Here is a 23,184-nt window from a genome sequence, read left to right on the forward strand (position 1 = left end):
TCTCTTGTGCTGTATACATGGATACTTTATATGGTATTTTTTTTACTGTAATTATGGTATCTTTTTCAAACCTTTGTACTACATCTCAAATAGCACACATACCTGCACAAAACCTTGAAAATGAAGTCAGAACCATTTTGATTGCAGCAGTGCTGCTTTTTGTAACTTAACTTAATACAAACAATTGGTTCCAAATGATATTCTTTAAAGGGTGACTGGGGCCTTGATATTAAAGGCAGCATCAAAGAGAAACAACAGGTTTGCCATGTAGTTGTCTGCAGGCAGCAGAAGCAATCTCTGGCAAAGATCATAGTAAAGTAGTGCTGCTGACAGAGATTGCCCCTGAAAGTAAAGTCTTTTTTTTTTTTTTTTTTTTTTTTTTTCATTTCCAGTTGTTTGGATATTTTTTGTCAGTTGCTGGCAAAGATCTGTGCCAGGAAGAACACTGTGAGAGAAAGTGTAGTACTCTGACAAAATTAGAGATGGATAAATGCCAGCATATGTTTGCTTTTTGAGGACTGAGGGAACTACTGTGCTGGCACAAAACAATATAGCTTCACACTAAAAACATTTACAAAGAAAAGGGAAAAAGCCAAGATAATAAAAATATTATAAAGGCAGTTTGCCAGTGACTTTAATATGATTTAATTTGCTAATTGAGGAAAATGCTGGTGCAATTTACCCAGCTTGCGCATGCTACTGCATCTTAACAATCCTGTAGAAAAGGGAACATCTATTTGAACCATATTTGAACTGACAGTGCTATGTACTTGAACCTAAATTCTGATTTCTATTTTTTAATGTATTTTTATGTAAGCAAAGTTTAGGCATTTAGTGATAAACATTCAGGATGTGTTACTTGTTTAGCTATGCATTTGACAGCATTTTGTAGGAGGTTGTTTCCTCTCTTCTTGGCTTCCAAGATGTTGGTTGAGATCCAGGCATTCTGAAATCAGTCAAGAAAGGATGTATCATTCGTTTCCAAAATCAGCAAAGAAAAACTCATCCTGCTTTCACACATATTGATGACCACTAGTTACAGAGCAAATCTGCAGAAGAAAAGGGGCCTAGGGGTTCTGGTGGAGAACTGGATGAACGTGAGACAACCGTGCACCATTGTGGTGATGAAAGCTCACCAGTTTTTGGATTGTAATGGTAAGAATGCAGGCAACTGGTTAAGGAAAGATTTTTTCTCCTCTATTCAACACCTGTGAAATTGCATCTGGAATACCATGCTTAGGTTTGGGTCCTTCTATTATGAAAGGTATAGTAACACACTGGAACGAGCTGAGGATTGGATTACTAAAATGGTGAGGGGGGTGGATCAATGTACAAGAGGCTGCGGGAGCTAAGATTCTTATCTAGACTACAGAACTAAAGAGAGAAGAGTCACCTGACTGCAGTCTTCCACTCTAAAAAAAGGACATGAAAAAGACTGTTTCCAGAAGCACACAACAAAAGACAATGGTCATGATTTGCAGCAAAGAAAATACCAAATAGAGATAAGGAAAATAAATCTTTATCTTGTAAATGACTAAGCTCTGAAAACAAATATCCTAGAGATGCTGTGGGATGTTTATCTTCTGTGATACCCAAAACTCGACTATAAAAAACCTGCAACCTGAGCAACCTGCTAATTTGAGGGTTAGAATTGGTCTCAGCAGGAAACTGAATTAGAAGACTTCTAGCATGCATTTTGTGATGAGTGTATAGAAAATTTTCTTAAACTATGACTAACTTCACAATAACTTCCTAATGTGGATGGCTATTGCCCTGCTTTTTTTTTTTTTTTAATTCAGGTATTGGTTTTCTCACTCCTTCTTTTGATGATATTGGCCCATTTTTTATTTTTATTTTTTTTAACATTGTGTTCTGTAACTTTGTCTACTATTTCGAATACTGTTTTTCTTTTCTGAATACATTCAAAACTTTTGAATCAAATAATAACTTAGTTGGTCCTTCAGATCAACCCAAAGGTCAAAGTAGGACTACAATAGATCGAGTTGCCCAGGGCTATGTCCAGTCTTGTCTTCAATACCTGCAAGGACAGGATTCAAAAATGTCTCTGGGCAGCTTCTTAAAGTGTTTGGCTATCAACATGAAACAAAACAAAACAAGGGTGCTTAAAGAGCTGCCTGACGTCATCGCAGGACCTCTCTAAATTATTTTTCAGTGATCTTGGGGATCTGGAGAGGTCCCATTGGACTGGAAGCTGGCAAATGTTGTGCCAATTTTCAAGAAGGGTAAGAAAGAAGACCCTAGCAATTACAGGCCTGTCAGTCTCACGTCAGTGTCTGGTAAAATTATGGAGAGGATGATCCTTGAAGTTATTGAAGCGCACCTGGGGGACAATGCAGTCACTGGTCCCAGCCAACATGGGCTCATGAGGGGTAGGTCCTGCCTAACAAATTTGATTTCTTTTTATGATAAGATCACCCATCTAGTCGATCAAGGGAAACCAGCTGATGTGATCTTTTTGGACTTCAGCAAAGCTTTTGACACAGTTTCCCATAGGATCCTACTGGACAACATGTCCAGCATACAGCTAAACAAAAACATCATACGATGGGTGAGCAATTGGCTGACGGGCAGGGCTCAAAGGGTTGTGGTAAATGGGGCCACATCTGGCTGGCGGATGGTTTCTAGTGGGGTCCCTCAATGCTCCATTTCAGGGCCAGTCCTCTTCAATGTCTTTATAAATGATTTGGATGTAGGACTAGAAGGTGTTCTGAGCAAATTTGCTGACGACACCAAACTTGGAGGAGTTGTGGACTCGGATGAGGGTGGAAAGGCCTTGCAGAGAGATCTGGACAGATTGGAGAGCTGGGCAATCATCAACCACATGAAGTTTAACAAAAGCAAGTGCCAGGTCCTGCACCTGGGATGGGGCAACCCTAGCTATACGTACAGACTGGGCGACGAGACGCTGGACAGCAGCCCTGCAGAGAGGGATCTGGGGGTTGTGGTTGACAGCAAGTTGAATATGAGCCAGCAGTGTGCCCTGGCAGCCAGGAGGGCCAACCGTATCCTGGGATGCATCAAGCACAGCATTGCTAGTCGGTCGAGGGAAGTGATTGTCCCGCTCTACTCTGCGCTGGTGTGGCCTCACCTCGAGCACTGTGTGCAGTTCTGGGCACCACAGTACAAAAAGGATGTGAAACTGTTGGAGAGCGTCCAGAGGAGGGAGATGAAGATGGTGAAGGGCCTAGAGGGTAAGACATATGAGGAGCGGCTGAGGTCACTGGGCCTGTTCAGCCTGGAGAAGAGGAGGCTGAGGGGGGACCTCATTGCAGTCTCCAACTTCCTCGCGAGGGGGAGTGGAGAGGCAGGTGACCTATTCTCCGTTATTACCAGTGATAGGACCCATGGGAACGGTGTTAGGCTGAGGCAGGGGAAGTTTAGGCTGGACATCAGGAAGAGGTTCTTCACCTAGAGGGTGGTCGCACACTGGAACAGGCTCCCCAGTGAAGTAGTCACTGCACCAAGCCTGTCTGAATTTAAGAAGCGATTGGACTGTGCACTTAGTCACATGGTCTAAACTTTTGGGCAGACCTGTGCGGTGCCAGGATTTGGACTTGATGATCCTTATGGGTCCCTTCCAAGTCGGGATATTCTATGATTCTATGAAAACAAAACAACATCGACCATACCCCCCCGCACCCCCCCCCCCCCCCCCCCGCAACTAAAATGTAATTAGTATTTGGCATGTTACAGATTATGTGATTAGGTCCCTTTCCTATCATCCTATCACTGTACACTTCTGGGGAGAGTTTGGCTCCATCTTCTCTGCATCTTGCATCTTGCAGGAGGATGGCTGTAGGCAGCAATAAGGTCTCCTCTTAGCCTTCACTCCTTCTTCACTCCTTGTGGCTGAACAAACTGAATTCCCCAGCTTCTCTCCACACACCCTGTGCTTCAGTCCTGAGCTGTGTTGGTGGACTCTCCTGACCTCACTCCAGCAGATAAATATCTTTCTTGCACTGGGGAGTCCAAAATTGGATGCAGTACTGCATATATGGTGTCACAAGTGCCAAATGGAGGGAAGAATCACTGTCCCTGCTGGCTACACTCATGCTAAAACAGCCCAGGATGCAGTTGGTTGCCTTTGCTGCAAGGGCACACTGCTGGTTCATACTCAACTTGTCCTTCAGCAGGACACTCAGGTGCTACTTTGCAGAGCTGCTTCCCACACAGCCAAGCATGTATTTAACTCCTTTGCTAGCATCAGTTCCAGCTGAGCATTTGCTTTCCTCACTCCATTCCTATACGAGTGGGCAGTATCTTTGCATTCCTCCCATATTGCTGTTTCCATCATCTGTGTACGTCCTTTTTGTGTCTGAGTTCAGTCAGGAGCTCCACGCTCACCTGTTTTTGCCTTCCGTTCTTACTTGGCATTCTGTCCATTGATGCGGACCATTCCTGTTCTCTGGGAAGCTTTACTTGAAGGGAAATAAATGGACTAGGTCCAGATGATAAACCAGTTGCTTTCTTATCTTGCATAGTAATTATCCACATTTTCTAAAATTTATTATGGATTTGTAATTAATATTCAACCCATTTAAATCTTTAATTTCATTATGTTATTTATTAATTGATTTAATTTGTCTTAGATACTTTGGAATCTTCTGCTAAGTACTTTCGAATACATATACATTAATATATTTATAAGTCTTATGCATTAAATCTTAGTAAAGCAGAAGGCACAATTGCCTCCAAAATCATAAACAAATAAAAAATAATTCATGGGAACACCCCATAAGTTTATCTAGCTCAGCTTGCTTTTCCTAAACATAGAAACCAAAACTGGTAGTTTTATTGTCACAAACCCATGGAGCCAGATGGGATCCACCCCAAGGTGCTGAGGAAGTTGTTGGATGTGATTGCTGGGCCGCTTTCCATCATCTATCAGTGGTCATGGTCATCTGGAGAGGTTACAGATGACTCAAGACTTGCTAATGTGACACCCATCTATAAGAAGGATTGCAAGGAGGACAAGGGATCAGGCCCAGTCAGCATGGGTTCATGAAAGGCAAGTCCTGCCTGATCAACCTCATCTCCTTCTTTGACCTGGTGACCCACATTGTGGAGGAGGGAAAGCCTGTTGATATAGTCTACCTAGACTTGAGCAAGGCCTTTGACATGGTGTCCCACAGTATTCTCATGGAGAAACTGACAGCCTATGGCTTGGACAGGTACACTCTTTGCTGGGTTAAAAGCTGACTGGATGGCCAGGCCCAGGGAGTGGTGGTGAACAGAGTGAAATACAGTTGGTGACCGGTCACCAGTGGTGTTCCCCAGGGATCGGTGTTGGGGCCCATCCCATTCAATATCTTTACTGATGATTTGAATGAGGGAATTGAGTGCACCCTCAGTAAGTTTGCAGACATCATCAAGCTGGGGGGAAGTGTCGATCTGCCAGAGGGTAGGAAGGCCCTGCAGAGGGACCTGGACAGGTTGAGACCATATAGCTCTCTACAAGTACCTGAAAGGAAGGTGTGGGGAGCTCGGGGTCAGCCTCTTCTCGCATATAACTAGTGATAGGAATAAAAGGAATGGCATCGAGTTGTGCCAGGTTTAGATTGGAAATTAGGAGACATTTCTTCTTAGAAAGAGCAGTCAGGCATTGGAACAGATTGCCCAGGGAAGTGGTGGCGTCACCATCCCTGGGGCTGCTTAAGGAAAAGTTGGACATGGTGCTTAGGGACATGGTTTAGTGCGTGACATTGGTGGCACGGTGATGGTTGGACCAGATGATCTTGGAGGTCTCCAGCCTTAATGATTGTATGATTGTATGATGTCATGGTAGATATTTGCCTTAACATACACCAGTCTGTTAAAGCATATCCCGGTGCTTACCCTGCCTTACGGGTCATTTATATATTCTTGTTTAAATTTTAGTTTGTTTGTTGTTGTTGTTGTTCTATTTCCAATAGATATGGAGACCTATTCTTTTGTGACAACCTTCAGCATATATGAAAATTGTTATTTTTGATTTTTTTTTTCAGTTTCCTCTTTTCAAAACAGAAGAAACTGAAATAATTCAATCTTCTGGGGATTTTTGTTTGTTTGTTTGTTTGCTTATCACTGTTGCTGCTCTATTCTGAATTTCTGTAATTAGTGTTCACCTTTTCTGAAACGCAGTGCTCAAAGTTAATCATGGTAGTCTAGGTGAGACTTTTGCATTACAGAGAGATTTTTTTTTATGCTTTACATACAAGATTTATGCTAATAAATCATAAACAGAATTATTTCAAATTACTCTGACAGTTCTGACTTCCTCGAAGGGAGATGCCAAGGAATCTTAAAGGTGAATTATTGAGCTGGACTGAATTTACCCATGATGTTTCTCAAAATCAGACTATTTTGTCAGTTTGATTTCTGATTATGAAATATTCATGATCCACAAAGTTAAATGGTGTTCTAACTACTGAATTCAGTAAAGAGCTGGTGATCAGCTGCCTGCACTAGATGTTCATACTAAGTAAATTTAGGAAGATAAAGAATAATATAGAATTTATTAGAACTGTAGATTCAGAAAAGGAGTGTTTTTTGTCTATGAAAGAAACATCAAGTCAGCAAAAGTAAGAAAATATTCCCTTTTTGATGAGGCAAACCACCAGTCAAATGCAGGACATGAACCTGGTCTCTGAAAGTTATTTGTATTTCCAGGAAGTGGTACCACATCAAAGACAATGAAGAGTGCCTACTGAAATATAATAATTTTGATGTGAAAAGTCTAAATTTCTCTGAAATCAGAGGACTTCAGAGTACAGACTAATTGCTTGTTCCACCAGAAAGATGTATATGCTTAGTGGCTATAGTTTGAGACATGCATTGATATCTAGGAACCATTTAAAATGGGAAGCTCTGGGAAAAAAATATAAAGACCTGTAATCTGAAACAGTGTTTTTTCACATTTCTTTGCCTATATATTTTATGAAGATTATAACTGCATTGCTTACTTCAGATGCTATAAATGCATGCTTTTATTTTAAATCATACCTTAGTCAAACATGAGCTAAGTAGGATTTTAAAGTACCCAGATAAAAGCAAGATTTCATCTGTTTCCTAAATAAGGAGTCATTCTCTTCTTACTGAGGCTAGCTTAACAAGTGCTTAGTTCATGGGAATGTCATCAATGCTAAGTGTGTCATCAGGGAGGCTTTGCGGGCAAGGTAGAGAACTGGTATTGTAGTCAAATCAGGAAGAAGTGATTTTTCAATCATAATCAGAAAGTCTATTTGGATAAAGGTATATTAGTGATTAAATCCTCATTGTCCCCAGGGACTTTGTCACTGTTCATGAGGTAGAAAAAGAAGGTGGAGCTTGATGTGCTGCCCAGTAGTGTATTAACACAAGATGCCATAAAAAAGAAAATGGGATCTCATTATTGCAATGTGTGCCTTTTCCTCCCCAGATGGAGACATTTTAGAATTGCATACAACTTCTTGGAAAGGCTGTATTTGGACTCAAATACTCAGCAGTTCCAGTAAATAAGCTTAGGGAGGAAATGAGTGCAATGAAGAGCCACTGAAATAATAAAGGTACCAGACATCCTAAACTACATTACCCTATTAGAGAATCTCTGAAAACAAACAAACAGACAAACACCAAAAACAAAAACAAAAAAAAAATAAATCTAGAAACTCTGGGAAAGACAGACAACTTCCTAATTAAAGGATGATGATTGTATAGATATAAGTAACAAATGATGATATGCTGATTATTAACTAATTTATATTAAAAGAAAATTCAGAGCCATTAGAGCAGGAAGGTTCTGGAGTGGACTCTTCTAAAGTAAGAATAATGAAGAATAAAAAACCTTGTTACTTCTAAGATTGAGAATTTATATTCTCAGGGAGAATTCCAATTTAATCTCTAATACTGAGATTAATAAATTTATGAAAACAGGAGATGATCTGGTGTCTCAGTATTAGGTACTATGTTGGGTGATCCACGTAGTCACTCTTATTTTGTGTAGAGACTATTCAATGACAGCCTCTCTCACCTTCTCATAGTATTAGGAAAGAAATAACTGTAAGATTTGTGTTCAACATTCTTCCTTCTATATGTATGGAGAGAAGTGTAAGGGTGTACTTCCTGCAAATTCCCTTTTTAACACCAATGTGTCCACCTTTTACTGTAACTAAATAGAGTTTAGCAGTGTAGATGAGGGCTATCTCCTCTGAAAGGGAATGATTCTGAGCACATTGAACTTACTAGTACAAGCATAGTCTATATTTCCTAATTTCTTAAATATATATTTTTATTGTTAAAATCCACTCTTCTGTTGATGTTTATTCATATAACATCTGTGATAGGATTTTTAAAATTATTATAACTATTATTTAGGAGGGCAAATAAGTGTTTGAGCATCTGGGAAAGGAGAAGTAACTTTAGACTGCTTAACTTACTGAGATGCAAATAGGCAGATATCCAGTTAAGCTATGCTTCAATGTGCCATGAATGACACAGTCAAATACAAGATTGCAGTATTGTGTCATACCAAAGTCACTAGTATCTCCATACACTATTATCTCTAGCAGTGACCACGTTTGGTTCTTCTGCTAGTGCCCAGTTCAGAAGGGGCCTCTGAAGTCATGTTGTCCAACTACTTACTGATAGTTCAGCTTAGAGCAGGATGCTTATATCCTGGACCAGCTGGATTTTGGTTATCCTTCAGGTATGGAAAATATCTCCCATCACATGAAAAGGAAATACGCTTTAGTACTTTTGAGGTCAAGGTGGAATATCTGAGTGGAGGCAATGAATTGTCTTTACCAGGAGGAACAAAGTACAAAATTATATGATTTCAAATAAGTTACAGCTATTAAGGACTGGTTCTACAGTGTAGATAAACTTTCACATACTGCAGACAGTATTTTAAATGTTATGCTTTTGAATGTTACGATTTTGAATGAAAGTTTACAAAATCTTACTCCTTGATACATTCATGGAAATTTAACATGGTTTATTCTATAGGCCTGTATATACCTGTAATCAGATTATGTAGGGAAAAAGTAGCCTTGACTTTTTAATAGAGTTTCCTTCCTCTTAGTTGCTCTACAGCAAAGTAGCAAAACTTCAAGGAACCTGATCCAGTGTTCAATGGATTCTTTTATCATCATCTGTATCCATTGTCCATATTTTTGTGCTTTATTAAGTTTACCCAGATTTTATCATGTGAGGCTGGCTGTCTCAGTTGTTAAAAATAGTTCTAGGAATTTTAATCTTCAGTGTCATAATGTGTACATCATAATTTGTATAATTTACACAAATCCACACACAAATTTATGACTCATATATAATTTGTTACTCATGCTATGATAGGAAGATATATGTATATGCTTATTACAGTATTCTGTTATCCATATTATTCATAACAGCATTAAATATTCATATGCTTTTGGCTGTACCAGGAGCTATCTCATCAAGCTAATAATTAGGCATTAGGGATAAACTCTTGTCTCCATGGCCTGAAGCTCCTATTTCTTATTCAAAATAGTGCCAGAGATGGTTTACGTATATCTACTTCTTTTGACAGTGAGAGTAGATTGGCTATAATGCACATATTAGAGAAGAACACAGAATACGAAGTGTTTCTTCTCTCTCTTACCATATCATTCAGCAGCTGAACATTCTGTGAGTGGAGAGACATGGAGAAAGAGACTAGGAATATTTATGCAGAAAGTATGCGGTATCGTATTGATTCCAAAGCACCTGTAGGACAGAGTATAATATATTCAATTCACACTCAATTTTTACTCATGAAAAATGTAAGTATATGCTATTACTATAATTAGCTGTAATTACGGATATTTTTTTTAATAGGGAGATAATACCCATATAGTATTTGAAATACAAACCAATGAGTTCAAAGATACAAAAGTCTATTCTGACATGAAAAGAAAAAGAGGCATTAATTTTCTTTTACAATGATGCCTGCAGAAATACAAGTAATTAAGTAAATATCTAACATAAATACACTGGTGATTCAATATGCAAAAGCCATAAGAATGAAAAGCTAGTGTTTCATCTGCTAAGTTAACGGACATAGAATTTTTTCTTTATACTTTTATTTAAGATACTTTTGCCTTAACTGGCAAATCTCAATTATGTAATTATTTGATTGTTTATTTGTTTGATTATTCATTTGCTACACTAGCAGAAGTATTCATAAATTAGATCAATTACTAAACAAACTATGTAAGACATTTTTACCCAGGGCATTGCCTTCTGATTACCTTTAGAACATGACCATATCTGTACTAATATTCTATCCTAATATTAGAAGCATAATGCCCAAGAACCACATTTAGATTTGCCTGGATTTAATCATTTATAAATAATATATATACTCTGTAAGCCTTTTCCTAGCCTATAGCTCTTTTTTTTTTTGGAGATGCAGATCTCTGAAATACAGAACTTGAACGTATTGAAAATACACTTGCTCTCTTTTCTAATGCACTCCAGTGAATTAATTTTTTTGCCATTCCTATGTAAAGGTCATAACTATTAGATTGACATGGAATCACATGACCTCAGCACTTGCCTAATCTTGCCTTCAAATGAGCTGAGTTTAGTTTGCTTTTATGATTGGCCAAGTGATCACTGACTCCCCTGTTTTATTTAGCTGAAGATCTGTGAATGCCATCTGTAATCAGTATCCAAACAAGAGTCATGGCAAAATAAACGATCTCCCTTTTTGTAAGCTGAGGCTGGGGGAGGCTCCTGTGCAACTTTTATACTTCAGCTGGGCATCAAAGAGAAGGAAGCAGACTATAACATCAAAACATAAAAACAGGACCATGGCAATCCCTAGGCTTGAGGATGTACTTAACATTGAACTTATTGCAGCAGAGGGGCCACAAACAGTCAGAATATTGATGAGAGAGAGTATTACTCCAAATAGAGATACAAAAAGATGAATTGTTAAATTCAAGGACAACTGCAGATGCTTCCTTATTCTGCATGCTACCCACTGGACTACACAGTCACTCAAAACCAACGTATTAATTTTACATTGGCCTATTACATCTAATAAACTACACCTCTTAGAGAAAGGTCATATAATTTGCTTCATTAAATCTGGATTTTATGAATGGGTATTTACTAAAATGTGTTGAAGAGACTTTACAGCTTATGTGGGTATTCACTAATCAACATCTTAATTTTGGCTTTGAAATGTTCATCCTCATCAGAAGGGCAATGCTGCCAGAAATGGCAAGATGCCCTATGCTCCAAGAGTTCTTTCTTCTTACGAGGAGGCATAACATGCACTTCAGAAGAGCACTCCTGGTAGTCCTGTCAGACAGCCATTCTTTTTAACTAATTTTTCTCTGATTTCCAAGCTTGCTTGCGGTGCCTATGGACTGTATTTTTATTCAGATATGTGCTGGGACTCAACTTGCTAGTGATTTATTGAGGAGAGATTTTCCATACCATTCTTTCTCCACGAGGATAGCTGGAGAGGAGCCAAACATACACAGGTGTTAAAGCTATGGTAAAGCAAGATTAGCACTGGAGACCAAGCATCTTGTCACTCTTCAGTATGGAGTGCATATTGTAAACACAAAACATACTATCCCACAACTTGGGAAATTCACAAAAGCCTTCTAATCTTCATACTCATAACTTCCTCTAACCTTATGTTGCAATGCATGCTTTAGTGTATCCCAAGGACTTGGTCAGTGTGCAATGTGGGTCTCGTCTAACCTAGTCCTTAGTTTCTTGTGAATGGAGGCAGTGCTCCTACGGAAAAGCAAACAGAGCATGTGGGGTGAGGAACAATCAAAGACTGCATTTGGACATGGTGGCATGGAAACGCTGGTGCATCACCTAGTTTTGACAAAGCCACATGTGAACCTTCTTTTATAAAACCTACTATTGTAAAGATTGCCAAAAGATTTCTCATGTGTAGAGGTATCATTGTTTTCTTCTATGCTATGCTTTAGGAGCAATCTCTACAGCTGACTGCATACTGTGTATATGGCATATTCAAATATTAGTTTGAGACCCATGCTCAACAAAAAACAAAAAATTACATAATATTTAAGATATGTATACTTTTAAAGGAAGATCAATACAGCCACCAAGAAAAAAGTTTTCTTCCTATGTAAAATCTCCACTAAAATAACACCACTTCTTTACTAAGAAATTCACTATATTCAGAACCACATAATGCTTAGTAGCATAGTAACAGTAACTCAGCCTTCAACTTACTGTAAAGTAATAATCCAAGTCATTTTACTATGGTTAGGAATAGACAGTATTTTAAACATTAAGTTGTTATGCACTTCTGACTTCTGTTTTGATTCTGGCAAGACTTTACCTGAGATAAATCAAGTAAATGGGTGAGCTTTCTTCTTACACTTACATTATAATTACACTAATTTAGTCCATACTGCCTTTCTGTTGCTATTTTGAGCAGCTGAATCCCAAAATTCAGATTTCTTGAAAGAAAAGTGGAAATAAACTGTAAAAGAATGACTTAAAAATATTGCATTTTGATAAACCTTGTCACTTGCTGTCTGATATACAATGAAATTTTGAAGCACATTTTGAAATCAATATTTTACACTCACTTTAAGGCACTTGTATCAAGAAAAGACTGATGTGATTTATGGGTCGAGTACAGATTATTTAGGTCATTTAAGGTCTAGTGATAAATTGTCATGGTTCTTTTCATGGTCTTACTCCTTCTTTCTTCTTAATAACTACAGAGGAAGCTAAATCTTCTGTCTTTATTTCCTCTAGCATGCAGGGAAAAATTAAAATGAAATATACCAAAATAGTTTTAAGTTTTATTTAGTGATGGAAAGTACAAACTTTAAAAAAAGTCTCCTTATTTACTGACCTCCAAATATGTCAGATTTTTTTTTTTTTTCCATAGGCTGGTGTGGAAGAGGGTAGAAAGCAAAGCAAAAGAGGGCAGAAAATGAAATGTTAACAAGAGGATTAAATGATTAATAAGGTTAATGCCAGAGATTGACAGCTCTTTCCTTACATGTTTCTTTGTCTCCGTCTAGGAAGGTTGACGAAGGACGGATGAGATCTTAGATAGTACATACAGAATAAAAGACAAAATGCACAAAAAAAATGTTATTACTGTTACTGTAATGGATTCTATAAAATTAGGGAGCTGTACTATACTGTCTTCACTGTCAGAAATCTAAGCATAACTTAAAGTTTTCTTGTTTTCTTTTTTTTTTTTCCTTTGTTGTTATTGTTGATTTTGTTTGTTTTTGTTTTTCTGTGCAGAGCACTGCAATGATTTTCCAGGTCAATAAACTTTTTTGTCTCTGCTAACATCCTTTCATGGATCTGTTGTTAAATATCCTTGCAGTTATTTAACTTCAAGTAGTATTTTCTTTTATTCACGAAGTTATGTGGAGTGGCTCAGTCATTATTCCCCAAGGGCAGTTTGCAGTTTACACTGGTTTCACACACTTTGCCTTGTGCTATGAATTATTCCTTCTTTGCATTGTCTTATGTGAAATGTATACCTTCCCAGCAATGTTCAGTCTACAACGCTATACAGGGAAATGTTTTTCTTTCACTTAATTAATCTATTCACTGTAACATTTGTGCAGAATAGCTTATTATATAGACATAGAGATTTTGTTCCTTTTATTTTTTCTGTAAGTTGCGATGCGTTTATTACCTTTTTAATAAAAATACTATACTTAAAACTGCTTATTTAATTTTCCTATTATATCAAGTGAAATTTCATTACTAAAATACCTGTACATTCATAAATAGATGGTGAAATCTTAGCATGTCTCTGAGGTAATGAAATGTAATAATGATAAGAATAAGCAAAAATTGTGTAATAGAGGGATGTATTTTTAAAACTGTTAGAGAATTTTAATTTAGATGGGAACTGATGAATTGTCAGACATAAAAACGACAACAACAACAACAAACAAAAAATAAAGCTAATTGTGGAATCCTATAATGTGTGCTGAGTATCAGTTATGCAGGAACTTCAAACTGATTTGACAAGTGAAATAATGGAAAAATCTTCTTCAGTAGAACATCAAATATACAGGCATTTAACATGAGTCTATTTTATGACTTACAAGAACTGAAACTGTTATTTAATGTTTACATTTTTTTAATAGATCAAGTTTTGATATTAGATTAGGTTTTCTTGATATGTCATTTTCTTCTCTCACAAAATACATAGATGGCTAGGTCAGACATTCGAGTTAAAACATTCAGATGCAATACCTAAACCAGGAAATACCCTGGACTCTGTCTGTTGTCAATGGATGAAAAGTACAAAACTGAACTCTTCCAGATCATTGTTCAGATCTTACGAAGACTGAATCATTCTTGAATCTGTGGAACTTGGAAATGCTGCCCAAAGTTACTGCATCCGTGCATTTTTGTGATAGAAATATCCAAAAATTTTGGAAGTAAAGTTTCTTGTGATAATATTTAATTAAAAAATAGTTTGGACAAAATGTTTAACCATATTTTGTGGAGAAAAACAAACAAAAACAAACAAACAAACAAAAAAGATTTCCTTTGGCTCAACTTTCTTAGTTTGTGCTGGGATACACAGAATGCCAAATGTATAGGTGAGATACAGTGAACTTTAGAGGGTAGTGGCAGTAATTAGATATGTGACTGGAAGGAAGAGAAGAGAAATTGTTAAAAAAAAAAAAAAAGAAAGCTATTCTGCTTGTCTCTGAAAATTTTCAAAATTCAGAAATTACTAATAGTAAAAGTTATTCTTATACATTCCCTTTGGCTATGTTAGTCATTTGGAGCTCTGAATGTAACACTTTTGGGGATAAAGTACTTCTATTAGAGTAGTTCCACTGAATATTCTTTACTTTCTTTCTTAAAAACCCTTACCTACAAAAGCAAACAAACTGCCTTTCAGCTTTAGCATGCCTTAGCACTGGTAAACACTTCCTCAATCCTTTACTTGCTGAAGTCGAAGTATCTTTGGTGGTCTTACCCTTTTGTGAGTGAGTTAGCTGGCAGTATGTGTCTGGAAGCCCACTCCTGTGCCCTTGCCAGCAAATGAACTGGAATAGCAGAACTGATGTCAAACAAACAAAATGTACTGCATACTAGATTTTCAGCAACAAAGGAAATATAGAATCAGCAAATTCTCAGTGGATAAAGTCTGATACTTCCTCTACTTTGAGAGTTGTACAGCTATATTTTTCACTCCTGTTTCCAAAGTTTTCATATTTCCCAGGCTCCACAGCATTTTAAGTTAGAGTTTCTGAAACTGTAGTCTTAATTTGTAGGGTCTTTGCTGAAGGTTCACTGAAATTGATGTAATCTAGGAGGACAGTACTTCTGACAGTCACAGGATTTTAGTTCACCTGTGAAACATAAGATGGCTCTTTCCCAACTCCGGTGTGTGCATTTCTGTCGTATGGCAGTAAAGCGGGCTTCTGTGCATGCAGGCTTTATTCCAGTGTTGGTGTAAAGCCATGAAGGAGCATCTGTACTGGAGCTCCAAAGCTTGGAAATACTCCAGATTTCACCAGCTGAGATATAGCCTGTGAGGTGTGTGGTTGCACACAGCTGCCCATCTTTTTTTTTTTTTTTTCCTTTCCTAGTTGTATGGGGAAGGAAGAAATGAAGAAAAATGCAGTAGGAAAGTAGGAATAATGATAAATATATTGTGCAAAAGACAAAAGTATATATCTCAGTAGAGAAATGCAAACATTGAAGTACTTTCCTACAATGATTTCTATTTTATTTTTACTGATTATGCACTCTTTGCAGCTGTCATAAGGCGTCAATTGCAATGGAAAAGGGAAATGGAATCTATGCAATTGCCAACTGAAAAGAAGAAAAAAATACAGCACAAAATGGGACAGTTGGTAAGAAATATTCAAAACTGTTCTGCTTGTTATCGATGAAACTGTGTATTTTAAAATAACTTTGTCATACATATTATTTTTTATTGTTTCTAAAATAACATCCCTTATAGTTTCAGTGAAACTGCATTAGTTTAGGTTCAACTATTCTTTTTTTTATTCTTGAAGGGTTTGTGTCACAGAATTGTATCACAGAATTGTAAGGGTTGGAAGGGACCTCAAGAGGTCATCGGATCCAACCCTCCCACCAAAGCAGGTTCCTTAGAGCAGGCTGCCCAGGTAGGTGTCCAGACGGGCCTTGAATATCTCCAGAGAAGGAGACTCCACAACCTCCCTGGGCAGCCTGTTCCAGTGCCCCATCACCCTTATCGTGAAGAAGTTCTTTTGCACATTGGTGCAGAACTTCCTGTGCTCCATTTTGTGGCCATTGCCCCTTGTCCTGTCCTCACAAACTACTGAAAAGAGGTTGGCCATATCCCTCTGTCTCCCACACTTAAGATATTTGTAAACATTGATAAGATCCCTCCTCAGTCTTCTTTTCTCAAGGCTGAACAGACCCAGGTCTCTCAACCTTTCCTCACAGGGGAGGTGCTCCGGGCCCCGTATCATCTTTGTGGCCCTCCACTGGACTCTTTCCAGGAGATCCCTGTCTTTTTTGTACCGGAAAAAGTCTTTGTCACTTTGAAAGCACAAAATTTTAATGAAACTCCTGTGACATTGTTTAAGACCCAAGAAAGAAAGCTAGACTTTGGATATTAGGAATGTTGATGAAGTATTTCATATTTCAGTTGGTCATGCACAATGCCAATAAACCTACTGCTTCAGTTTGTAAGTGAAATGGGTAGTGCTTTTGAGGTGTTTAGCTGTACTATAAACTGAAATAATAAACTCAGTCAGAAAAAGAAAATAAAATTCATAAACATTAGAAAAATCTAGGAAATGGAGTTTCAGCTATAAATTTATTGACTGTAAGTGTTGAAAGAGTATATATCATAAATAATATAGGATTTCTTGCTTTGCATTGTGTGTGTCTTACCGAGCTCAAATAGAACATAATAAGGAAACAGCAAAGCTCTCTTTGTAAGTTGTGGGATGAATTTTCATCACTGATGCCTAGTGAGCTTTTTTCCCCCCTACAATATTCATATAAACAGCAGGAATGTATTTAATTTCATAAAAGCTATATATAACTGCTAATTATAAATGACAAGAATTGATTAATATATACCTGAACTAACATCAATTCTGTTTAAAAGGTTAACCGTCTGTGGTTCAAATTCTAGTTTTTGAGAAGTCCTTTAATGTCTTGCATTACTTGTATGCTATGCTGGGACATTTTCTAAAATTTAAATGATAGGGCTTCAAAAACACGTGGAATAGAATGAAGTTATTCAGAGAGACATCATATACCTTCAAGTCTGCAACCTTACAGTTGTAAAGTCCCAGTTTGTCTGCAGTTTTCTGATAGACCACCAACCAGTGAGACTGACCAGGTTTGTTTCTGGTTATTGTCTCTGCTGTATTTGTCTGTTAACTCTTTGCATGTTGCTTTCCCCTTCTCCTTATTTTGACAAGGTTCTTGATCAGATAATCTTACAGAAATAAGCATTGCTACATTCTACATACCCTCATAAATTACTGTGACTGACCAGGTTTGCTTCTCCTTATTGCCTCCTTTATCATTTGTTGTTCAGGTTTGTGTCTGATTATGTTCTTGCTTATGGCTTCCCTCTTTTCTTATTATCCTCTTGTATTGGGTTTACATGGCAAGGGTTTGGTAGCAGGGGGGCTGCAGGGGTGGCCCCTGTAAGTAGCGTCCAGAAGCTGCTCTATATTAGATAACAGCCTGTTTCAGCCATTTCCAAATGGGACCCACCCCTGGCCATTGATGAGCCAATTGGAAATGCTGTTTGTGCCTCTGTGAAAGCGTATCTGAGAAAGGGAAAAAACTGCTGTGCAACAGCAGCTGGGAGAGAGAGGAGTGAGAGTTTCACCCCCAGCCTGTGGAGAGGCCCCTAGTGGAGCAGGATGTCCACCTGCAGCCCATGGGTCCCATGGCAGAGCAGATTTCCACACTGCAGCCTGTGCAGGAACCCACAGTGGAGCAGGTGGATGTGGCCTGGAGGAGGCTGAGCCCTATGGAGAGACCCTGCAGAAACAGGTTGGAGCTGCAGGCCATGAAAAGGAGCTCATACAGGAGCAGGTGATCTATTAGAAGCTGCTGCCCATGGGAGACCTGTGTTGGAGCAGTTTGCTCCTGACGGATGGACCCTATGAGATGGACACATACTGGGGTAGTTCTGCCTGTGAGAAACCCATGCAGGATCAGTTCAGGAAGGATGGCATCCCGTGGGTGGGACCCAGTGTTGGAGCAGGGGCAGAGAGTGGCTGTGAAGGAGCAGTGGAGATGAAGCATTAGGGACTGACTGCAACTCCCATTCCACATTCCCCTGTGCTGCTTGGGGAGAGAAGGTAGAAGAGGGTGGGTGGGGAGAGAAGGTGTTTTTAGTTTGCTTTTAGCTTCTCATTGTTCTAGTCTGCTAGTGATAGGCAATAAATTATTTTAATCTCCCTGCGTTGAGTCTATTTTGCCCATGACAGTAATTGGTGAGTGATCTCCCTGTCCTTCATTGAGCCTTTTCAGTGTATTTTGCCCCCCCTTTTCCTTTGAGGAGAGGGAGTGAGAGTGCAGTTGTGGTGGAGTTACCCTGCCCAGCAGGATAGAACCACCACAACCCTTATGCTTTAAAAACATCCTTGACCAGCTACAGAAGTGAAGAAGGAAGCAGATGTTCTTAAGATGTTTAGAAAACTGGGATGTGAAGCTTGGAAAAGTAGACATTTTCACATGCTTTTTATGTATTCTGTGGGCATACAAAGTTGAATGTGGGACATCCTGTATGTTGTGCAGTAAGTATATTGCCCATATGGCCAAGCATATAGACCAAGAATGTATCAGAAGAGAGTCTAAGACTTCCAGTTAGGTCTGCAGATACAACAGTATCCAGTTAGGTCTGCAGATCCAACAGTACTGAAAGTTGCAGCTGGTAAGTTTCATGAAACTTGCTCTTCATTTTATTCACAGCTTCTTCCAGAGCACAAAGGACTGACTGTAATCATCTTCAGTGTTCTTCCTGGGGACCCAGGAGTTGGACTCAATGATCCTTGTGGGTCACTTCCAACTCTATGATTCTATGATCACTCAGAGGGTGGTGAGGCACTGGAACAGGTTGCCCAGAGAAGTTGTGGATGCCCCATCCCTGGAGGGGATGACCAGGTTGGATGAGGCCCTCAGCAACCTGATCTAGTGGATGGTATCCACTAGATACCATGGCAGGGGGGTTAGAACTAGGTGACTGCCCTGGTTTCAGGTTAAGGTTCCTTCCAACCCAAGCCATTCTATGAATCAAGTTTCTGTTTTCTGGAAATAGTCAACTTTTTTTTGTTGTTGTTGTTGGAGTTTACACCAAGTGAGTGAGAGAGAGGTTGGAGAAGAAGATGCCAACTTGTTACTATGGTAATGGGACAAAAGAAAAGTAAAGAACACCTATTCTAGTAAGTAATAACACTGCTAATATCTAAGAACAAGTTCTATAACAATCTGCAGCACAACTGAGAATTTATGAATTCATATAGAAATGTGCTTTTCATTTTCCTCTCGTTGGACTGAGAAATTGCTTTCTACCTTCCTCAGCAGAACAGGACACAATTACCTGTGAAAATCACATGGACCTAACTTGAGATATGCCTTACATTTGAGGAAAGTAAACAATTAGTAAAACTGATGATATACCCAATTCAGGAATCTGGGGATATCTGATTACAAAATCAATAAAAAATAGATATATGCCAATATTTTTCTTTTCACATTTTAAAATATTCTAGATGAGAAAGTAGACTTCAGTATGAAGGCATTTCTAAGAAAATAAAATATATTTTTTAAATGACAGTATTGAGCACTTACTTTTTTTTTTAACTACCTTGAATTCTTTCCACAATACACGTGTTTTTTCACAATCAGCATGATTCTGATCAACGTTCTACTTGAAAATCTGTTACTTTTTTGTACATAAAGCAGTTCTTTGGAAATACTTCCATTTGTTCTCTTGTGGTTTGGGGTATTAAGTATAGGACATATTTAAGTACACTGCAATTATCAATCTACTTCTGACCACTTCACCCATTCCCTCTTCTGTAATGCATATTATTTAGCAATACTACTCTTAAAAGCTGCTTTTGGGTGTTATTATTCTTTGTCATGAATTGAAAAAAAATATTCCTTCTCTCAATATGGGACCATTTAACTATAAACACTATACTTCTGCTCCTTTGAGAAGTCCTTTGTACCTATGAAGAACTTTCAAAGACTAATGAGAAGATCTAGGTAGCCCTTGAGGCAGATGTGTTCATTTTTTAATAAAAGAATTGGAAATTATAAATTTTGTAGCAGACTAGGGAAAGATTTTTAAAATCAAATTTGGTAGTACTGTCAGTTTTGAAGTGTTATGCCATGAATTATCAGACTACGTGTAATTGAAACTCATATTAGTAATAGAAGAAAGGTTCTTTGTGTGTTCTCTTCCTGAGAAATACACAATTTAGTTCATATTAATTTCTTGGAAGAAATTATTTACACTGAAGGTGGTGAGGCACTGGAACAGGCTGCCCAGAGAAGCTGTGGATGCCCCATCCCTGGAAGCGTTAAAGGCGAGGTTGGATGGGGCTTTGAACAACCTGGTATAGTGGAAGGCATGCATGCCAATGGCAAGGGGGATGGAATTAGGTGATCTTTAAGGTCCCTTCCAACCCAAACTATTTTATAATTCTATGATTATTTAGTCTGGATTTAAAGCTAAGGGAACTTAAGAGGCTTTTGTAAAAATCCAGTGGATCTGATATAACATCTCTTCTCATATCCAGGTGATCCTCAAAGAAGTTGGTTGTGCTATAAGTAAGGGACTTGATTTCAGCAGATCTCTAAATGAATAGAGCTACGACAGTAATCATGCAATAAAGACGTATTCACAAGCAGGAACATTTATTTTAGTTCTGCCTATAGTTAAAGTTTTTGGTAAATCAGCCAATCTAAACACACATAAAACTTCATATACCATGATGTTGTTTAAACTCATGATTGGATACTAGAAAATCTTTACTTACAGTTCCATTAAACCAGTCATATTTGTAATAGTAACAGCTACAATAATGGTAATGTGCAAATTATTGATAACTTTTTAGTGTTATCTCATAGTAGGATTACTTTTCTATTTTATGATACTGACCAGTTACTCAAATTGCTTAAAAATGTTATCTGTCATTACTTTTTCAAACAAACCTCTTCATTTGCATTTGAGATTTTGCCATAGTTTCAGCAGAACATAGGTGGGGTTCTTGTTAGTTTGTTTGCTCCCCATAAGATTCAATAGAAAATTCCCAGTGATGAGCAGTGAGAAGATCCATCAAGGCATTTTGTTAGCAAATATGTTCTCAGAAGAGTTAAAGTATCTTTGCATCTTTGGGGGTTTGAAAGGTAATTGAAACTGGAAAATACTTTCTCTCATTAGTCAAACAAAAAATAGATCAAATCTAAGACTTTCTATCATGAGCTAAACAGAGGTGTAACTACCTTGAAATTTAATAAAATCAAAGAATCATACAATATCCCAAATTAGAAAGGACCCTACAAGGATCATCGAGTCCAACTCCTGACTCCACACAGGTCTACCCAAAAATTCAGACCATATGACTGAGAGCACAGTCCAAACGCTTCTTAAATTCCAAGAGGCTTGGTGCCATGACTACGTCCCTGGGAAGCCAGTTCCAGTGAGTAAATAGACTAGCCTAGAATAATATCCTTGTTGCTTAATTGCAACAAAAGAGCTCTTATATGGAGGGGAGACATCTAACCCCCAAACATATCAAAGATGCTAAGTATGAATTCCACACAAAAACTAAGAGTGTTACAAACATCAGGCTTCCTGAAGTAGGGATTTCAGTTCCTCTTGTAGTAGATCAGACCTTTTCAGTAAATCCAACACTGTTTCTAAAACTTTGTTTACAGTGGAAACAAAAAAACTATGCTACTTTTTTACAAGAGTAACCGTCTTAGAAGAATGATAAATTCAGAGAGAAACTGAAACAGAGAAAAAAAAATTGTAAGTCATCAAAAGAAAACATTTTGTGAAACAGCAGGGTAGTGGTCTTTACTGCCACTCAGAAGAGATTCTGTTCTTTCAGGTTAAGTGTTTGGTCCTTGAGAAAAAATTATCTTGACACCTGGTTAGACCATCTGCGCTCTTAGTTCTTTTTCCTTTGTCCTTTTACAGTGTCTTTTAATGTCAGCTTGTTGAGTATGAAAATATTACTTTAAAAAACAGTAAAAATATAATAGCTCATATGTCCATAGTCATATGTAGCCTAGCAACCCAGTAAATGTACTACTGCAGTAAGCTAACAGAGGCCACAAGACTTGTCAGGCTTTTTTAGAACTCGTCCTGTCCTATCCAGAGCTGTCTTTTCCTATTGAATCATAGCATCATAGCATCATAGATCTTGTTCAGCCTCAGAGCTGAGTGCAGTACTCCAGGTGGGGTCTTACAAAATCAGAGAAGAGAGGGAGAATCACCTCCCTCGACCATGCTTCTTTGGATTCAGCCCAGGATATGGCTGGCTTTCTGGGCTGCACATTGCTGGCTCATGTTGAGCTTCTTGTGAAGCAACAACACCCCAAGTCCTTCTCCTCAGAGCTGCTTTCAATCCATACTCTACCCAGCCTATACTTGTGCTTGGGATTGCCTGACCCAGGTGCAGGACCCAGGTGCAGAACAACTTTTCTAAATCCAAATTATCTCACTGAAGATAACTGAATGTTTTAAGGTTCCTGCCATTTAAAGCTAGACCTACACATCTTATATCTAAAATCTTAGAAATTAGAGGGTGCAGCAGCCTCTAGGTGACTACAACTGGGAAAAGTGCTTATACTTCGCTGCTGCCCTGTGGGACTGAAGATTGCAAAATCTATAGCTCTCATGTTCTTTAAAACCTGTGCAAACTATGTGGAAAAACATTCAGATAGAGTACTTGAAATGAGCATTTGGAATACTGCAGCAGCATATAGAAGACTAAAAAGCTTGTCCATCATGTCTATAGTCACTCCTTCCAAGGAAAGAAGCACAAAGTCTGAGAAATTATGTATCAGCCAAGATTCAGAAAAGTTTTTCAGTTTAACGATTTTTAGCATGTTTATTGGACACGTCCTCCCCAAATAAAATCATTTCAAAGTGTCTCTTCAGTAGCTATAGTTTATCCGTGATATTCATAAATTGATTATATA

General features: G+C 38.2%; 1 protein-coding gene across 1 annotated transcript in view; it reads left to right on the top strand.

Moving 5' to 3' along the window:
- The window catches only part of LOC308193833 (uncharacterized protein), a 568,958-nt gene that overhangs the window by 317,975 nt on the left and 227,799 nt on the right, over window positions 1-23,184 (top strand). The window contains exon 14 of the mRNA XM_080588912.1: window positions 15,757-15,854. The gene's annotated coding sequence lies outside the window, so the exon portion shown is untranslated. The remainder of the gene's footprint in view (window positions 1-15,756; window positions 15,855-23,184) is intronic.

Source organism: Anser brachyrhynchus (genome assembly GCF_964034855.1).
Source record: "Anser brachyrhynchus genome assembly, chromosome: 4".
In the NCBI taxonomy this organism is placed as follows: domain Eukaryota; kingdom Metazoa; phylum Chordata; class Aves; order Anseriformes; family Anatidae; genus Anser; species Anser brachyrhynchus.